Raw genomic sequence first — 6,121 nt, 5'->3', positions numbered from 1 at the left:
GGGTCCTGGGGGGGTGGCCTTGGAGCTTGGGGGGCTCTGGAGGGGACCCTGAGGCTTGGGGGGGGCTTTGAGGGGGATCCTGGGGCTTGGAGGGAGCACTGGGGGGGGTACTAGGGCTCGGGGGGGGCTCTGGGGGGGGGGGGTCTTGGGGCTTGGGAGGGGCTTTGAGGGGGGTCCTGGGGCTTGGGGTGGGCACTGGGGGGGGTCCTGGGGCTTGGGGGGGGATCCCAGAATGTGGGGGGGTCCCAGGGCTTGGGGGGCTCCTGGAGGGTCGCCTTGGAGCTTGGGGGGCTCTGGAGGGGACCCTGAGGCTTGGGGGGGGCTCTGAGGGGGGTCCTGGGGCTTGGGGGGGGCACTGGGGGGGGTCCTGGGGCTTGGGGGGGGTCCCAGGGCTTGGGGGGCTCCTGGGGGGTGACCTTGGAGCTTGGGGACCCTGAGGCTTGGGGGGGGGCTTTGAGGGGGGTTTTGGGTCTTGGGGGGGGCTTTGAGGGGGGTCCTGGGGCTTGAGGGGGGCACTGGGGGGGGTACTAGGGCTTGGGGGGGGGTTCCCAAGGCTTGGGGGGGGTCCTGGGGGGTGGCTTTGGAGCTTGGGGGGCTCTGGAGGGGACCCTGAGGCTTGGGGGGGGCTTTGAGGGGGCTGCTGGGGCTTGGGGGGGCTCTGGAGGGGTCCCAGAACTGGGGGGGGGGTCCCAGGGCTTGGGGGGGCTCCTGGGGGGGTGGCCTTGGAGCTTGGGGGGGCTTGAGGGGACCCTGAAGCTTGAGGGGGACCCTGGGGGGGTGCCGGAGCTGTTTGGGCGGGTCCTGGGGCTGTTTGGGGGGGGTCTTGGATGGAGTTTTGGGGTGCTGGGTGATCTCAGGGGGGGTTTTGGGGGGGTCCTGGGGCAGTTTGGGGGGGTCCTGGGGCGGTTTGGGGGGTCCTGGGACAGTTTTGGGGGTCTTGGGGCAGTTTTGGGGCGGTTCTGGGGCAGTTTTGGGGTGCTGGGTGCCCCTTTCCAGGGTGTTTCTGGGCTGGGGGTGCTTCACCCCACCCCTACGCCCCCCCACCCTTGTGTCACCCTTTGGGTGCCAGGGGGGGCTTTGGGGTGACCCTTTTTGCCCCCCCCCCAGAACCTGTCGGCCGCCGAGGGCCCCAACTACGTGTCGGCCGGCGCCGCCCCCTCCCGCCTGCCCCAGCGCCATTTCTGCGCCGTCTGCGGCTTCCCCTCGGCCTACACCTGCGTCACCTGCGGCGCCCGCTACTGCTCCAGCCGCTGCCTCGGCACCCACCAGGACACCCGGTACGGGGGCGGCACGGGGCACCAGTATGGGCTGGGGGCACCCAGCAGGGCACCCGGGGTGGGGGGCCACAGGGCGCCCGCTACTGCTCCAGCCGCTGCCTCGGCACCCACCAGGACACCCGGTACGGGGGGGGCACAGGGCACCCAGTATGGGCTGGGGGCACCCAGCTGGGCACCCAGTATGGGGAGGGGGCACCCAGCGGGACACCCGGTACAGGGGGGGCACCTGGTATGGACTGGGGGCACCCAACAGGGCACCCAGGGTGGGGGGGACACCAGGACACCCAGTATGGGGGCGGGCGCACCCAGCAGGGCACCAGGTATGGGGATAGGGTGGACGCCGGGGCACCCAGTAGGACACCCAGTATGAGGGGGGGCACCCAGCAGGGCACCCGGGGTGGGGGGGGCACAGGGCGCCCGCTACTGCTCCAGCCGCTGCCTCGGCACCCACCAGGACACCCGGTACGGGGCGGGCACGGGGCACCAGTATGGGCTGGGGGCACCCAGCAGGGCACCCAGTATGGGGGGGACACCAGGACACCCAGTATAGGGGGGAGGCACCCAGCAGGGCACCCAGTATGGGGGGGACACCAGGACACCCAGCATGGGGTGGGCGCACCCAGCAGGGCACCCAGTACGGGGGGGGGCACCCAGTATGGGCTGGGGGCACCCAGCAGGGCACCCGGGGTGGGGGGGCACAGGGCGCCCGCTACTGCTCCAGCCGCTGCCTCGGCACCCACCAGGCCACCCGGTACGGGGCGGGCACGGGGCACCCAGTATGGGCTGGGGGCACCCAGCAGGGCACCCGGGGTGGGGAGGGCACAGGGCAGCAGTATGGGCTGGGGGCACCCAGCAGGGCACCCGGAGTGGGGGGGGCACAGGGCGCCCGCTACTGCTCCAGCCGCTGCCTCGGCACTCACCAGGACACCCGGTACGGGGGGGGCACGGGGTACCCAGTATGGGCTGGGGGCACTCAGCAGGGCACCCAGTGTCGGGGGGACATCAGGACACCCAGTATGGGGGTGAGGCACCCAGCCAGGGTACCCAGTATGGGGGGTGAGACCAGGACACCCAGTATGAGATGGGAGCAGCGAGCAGGGCACCCAGTGTTGGGCGAGGGGACACCAGGACACCCAGCATGGGCTGGGGGCACCCAGCAGGGCACCCAGTATGGGCGGGGCACCCAGTATGGGCTGGGGGCACCCAGCAGGGCACCCGGGGTGGGGGGGGCACAGGGTGCCCGCTACTGCTCCAGCCGCTGCCTCGGCACCCACCAGGACACCCGGTACAGGGGGGCACCCAGCCAGGCACCCAGTATGGGCTGGGGGCACCCAGCAGGGTGGCCAGTATGGGGACAGGGGAGGCACCCAGCCAGGAGACCCAGTAAGGAGACAGAGGCACACCAGGGCACCCAGTGGCGGGGGGGGGGGGGGGGGCACCCAGCAGGGCAGCCAGTATTGGGGAGAGGCACCCAGTATGGTGGCGGGGGGGACACCAGGGCACCCAGTATGGGGGGGGGCTCATCCAGAAGGGTACCTGGTACGGGGTAGGCGGTGACACCAGGGCACCCAGTGTGGGGTGGGGGCACCCAGCAGGGCACCCGGTGTGGGGATCAGGGGGTCACCAGGTCACCCAGTATTGGGGGGAGGCACCCAGTATGATGGGGGGGTGATACCAGGACATCCAGTATGGCGACAGGGAGGACACCAGGACACCCAGTATCGGGGAGGCACCCAGTAGGGCACCCAGTATTGGAAGAGACAGCCGGTATGGGGGGGGGGTGGCACCAGGACATCCAGTATGGGGGGGGGGGGACACCGAGCAGGGCACCCGGTATGGGGATGGGGGGGACACCAGGGCACCCAGTATGGGGTAGGGGCACCTGCCAGGACACCCAGTATAAGGGGGGCACCCAGCCAGGGCACCCAGTATGGGGTAGGGGCACCCGCCAGGGCACCCAGTATGGGGTGGGGCAACCAGCAGGGCACCCAGTATGGGGTGGGGACACCAGGGCACCCAGTATGGGGTGGGGCAACCAGCCAGGACACCCAGTGTGGGGACAGGGGGATATCAGGACACCCAGTATGGGGGGGTGCACCCAGCAGGACACCCAGCATGGGGTGGGGGCAACCAGCAGGGCACCCGGTATGGGGTGGGGACACCAGGACACCCAGCATGGGGTGGGGGCACCCAGCCAGGACACCCAGTATGGGGTGGGGGGACACCAGGACCCCCAGTATGGGGTAGGAGCACCCGCTAGGACACCCAGTATAAGGGGGGCACCCAGCAGGCCACCCGGTATGGGGACAGGGGGACACCAGGGCACCCAGTATGGGGTGGGGGCACCCAGCCAGGACACCCAGTATGGGGGGGGGACACCAGGACCTCCAGTATGGGGTGGGGGCACCCAATAATGAGGATAGGGGGGACACCAGGGCACCCAGTATGGGGGGGAGACACGCACCAGGACCGCCAGTATGGGGTAGAAGCACCCGCCAGGACACCCAGTATAAGGGGGGCACCCAACCAGAACACCCAGTATGGGGTGGGGCAACCAGCAGGGCACCTGGTATGGGGTGGGGCCACCAGGACACCCAGTATGGGGTGGGGGCACCCGCCAGGACACCCAGTATAAGGGGGGCACCCAGCAGGGCACCCAGTATGGGGACAGGGGGACACCAGGACACCCAGTATGGGGTGGGGGCACCCAGCAGGACACCCAGTATGGTGGGGGGGGACACCAGGACAAGAAGTATGGGGTGGGGGCACCCAGCAGGGCACCCAGTATGGGGTGGGGACACCAGAACACCCAGGGCCACGGGAGGAACACGGGACAGACACACCAGGACACGCGTGACCGGGCCGGGGGGGGGGGGGGACGCTGCCAACACGACCCCCCCCAGACCCCCCCCTCTCTCCCCTCCCCCCCCAGGTGCCTGAAGTGGACGGTGTGACGGTGCCACCCTCACCTGGGGGGGCAATAAAGGGACCCGGGTGTCACCCACCCCCCGTCTGGGTGCTCCTTTGTGCTGCGAGGGGGGGGGACACACACAGGACAAGATGGCCGCCCGCGCGCTGCCCCTTTAAGGGCCACGCCCTGGGGGTGGCAACAAAATGGCCGACGCCGAGAGCTGCTTTAGAGCCAAAATCTTGGTTTTCTACAGAAAATTGTCGCCGGGGGGGAGGGGTGGGGGGGGAGGGGCGGCCCCGCCCCTTTAAGAGACGGGGGGGGGGGAGGGGTCTACAAATATTCCTGAGCAAGATGGCCGACGGCGCTGCCCCTTTAAGAAGGGCTGTGGGGGCGGGGCTGGGGAAGGAGGGGGCGGGGGCGCTTTAAATGGGGGGGGGGGCGGGCCCTAAAAAAAAGCTCACTGTCCCTTTAAGAGCGAGCGGCCTCTCCCATTGGCTACCTGTGGGGTATCCAAGATGGCCGCCTCAAGATGGCCACTCCAAGATGGCCGCCCAAGATGGCCGATCCAAGATGGCCGCCGGCACCCAGAGCGGCACCTCCCTCCCCCTCCAGGGTTGCTATTGGCTGTGCAGTTGAGGCCCCGCCCCTTTTAGGAGTCCAAGGGGGGGGCGTGTCCTCTGCTAGGAGCCACTTCCTGTGACGTCACCACCCGGCCAATCAGCGCCTTGGCTCCTCCTCCTCGCCTTCCCATCATGCACCTGGGCTGTGGAGAGGGGCGGGGCGTTAGCAGCGGTCCAGCATGCACTGGGGCACCGCTCTAGGCCTATGGCTGCGGGGGGGGCGTGTCCGTAGGGCGGGGCCTGCAGGGGGCGCTCTGGCTGCCTCTCTATGGTCATAGAACGGCTCCCGGGAGGTACGGAGGGGCTGGGGGGGGGCGCTCTGGCCTGAGCTCTGTGGTCTTGGAGGACTCTGGGGTCCTCCAGGCTGTGACCATAGAGAGGGGCAACATGGCAGTGCAGAGCGGCTGCATGGGAGAAACCTCTGTGGCCTGGAGGACCCCATGACCATAGAGAGGGGCAACGTGGCGGTGCAGAGTGGCTGCGTTGGAGAGACTCTATGGTCTTGGAGGACTCTGGGGTCTTCCAGGCTGTGACCATAGAGAGGGGCAACATGGCGGCGCAGAGTGCTGCCTTGGAGAGACCTCTATGGCCTGGAGGACCCCATGACCATAGAGAGGGGCTGCATGGCGGTGCAGAGCGGCTGCATGGGAGAGACCTCTGTGGTCTTGGAGGACCCCGTGACCATAGAGAGGGGCAGCATGGCAGCGCAGAGTGGCTGCCTTGGAGAGACCTCTGTGGCCTTGGAGGACTGTGGGGTCCTCCAGACTGTGACCATAGAGTGGGGCCGCATGGCAGTGCAGAGCAGCTGCCTTGGAGAGACCGCTGTGGCCTGGAGGACCCCGTGACCATAGAGAGGGGCAGTGTGGCGGTGCAGAGTGGCTGCCTTGGAGAGACCTCTGTGGTCTTGGAGGACCCCGTGACCATAGAGAGGGGCCGCATGGCAGCGCAGAGTGGCTGCCTTGGAGAGACCTCTGTGGCCTTGGAGGACTGTGGGGTCCTCCAGGCTGTGACCATAGAGAGGGGCAGCATGGCGGTGCAGAGCGGCTGCGTGGGAGAGAGCTCTATGGTCTTGGAGGACTCCACTCCCGGCAGCCATGGCGGTGACCACGGAGCACCGTGGGGGTGCAGAGGGGCCCTGCGGGGGGCGCCCTCCCCTCCCCTCCTCTCTATGGTTTGGAGGACCCCGCCAGTCCTCCAGCAAGCCGCAGGCACAGAGTGGGCTGCGGGGCGGCCAGAGCGGCACCACCCCATGCGCCCTCCACCCCTGTACCGCGAGGACCAACTGCCTCAGGGGAGGCGGGGCCTGTGGCTAT

The 6,121-nt window shown here is 69.2% G+C and overlaps 1 long non-coding RNA gene across 1 annotated transcript; it reads left to right on the top strand.

The window, feature by feature from the left end:
• The first annotated feature begins 1,286 nt into the window (after nucleotides 1-1,286).
• On the top strand, nucleotides 1,287-4,281 carry LOC137677327 (uncharacterized). Its single transcript, XR_011050256.1, has 2 exons — nucleotides 1,287-2,562; nucleotides 4,210-4,281. It is a non-coding gene; the product is annotated as an uncharacterized lncRNA (long non-coding RNA).
• The last annotated feature ends 1,840 nt before the right edge of the window (nucleotides 4,282-6,121 follow it).

This window comes from Nyctibius grandis, unplaced genomic scaffold, assembly GCF_013368605.1.
Source record: "Nyctibius grandis isolate bNycGra1 unplaced genomic scaffold, bNycGra1.pri scaffold_145_arrow_ctg1, whole genome shotgun sequence".
NCBI classification, from domain to species: domain Eukaryota; kingdom Metazoa; phylum Chordata; class Aves; order Nyctibiiformes; family Nyctibiidae; genus Nyctibius; species Nyctibius grandis.
This window is presented reverse-complemented; position numbering and strand designations above follow the sequence as displayed.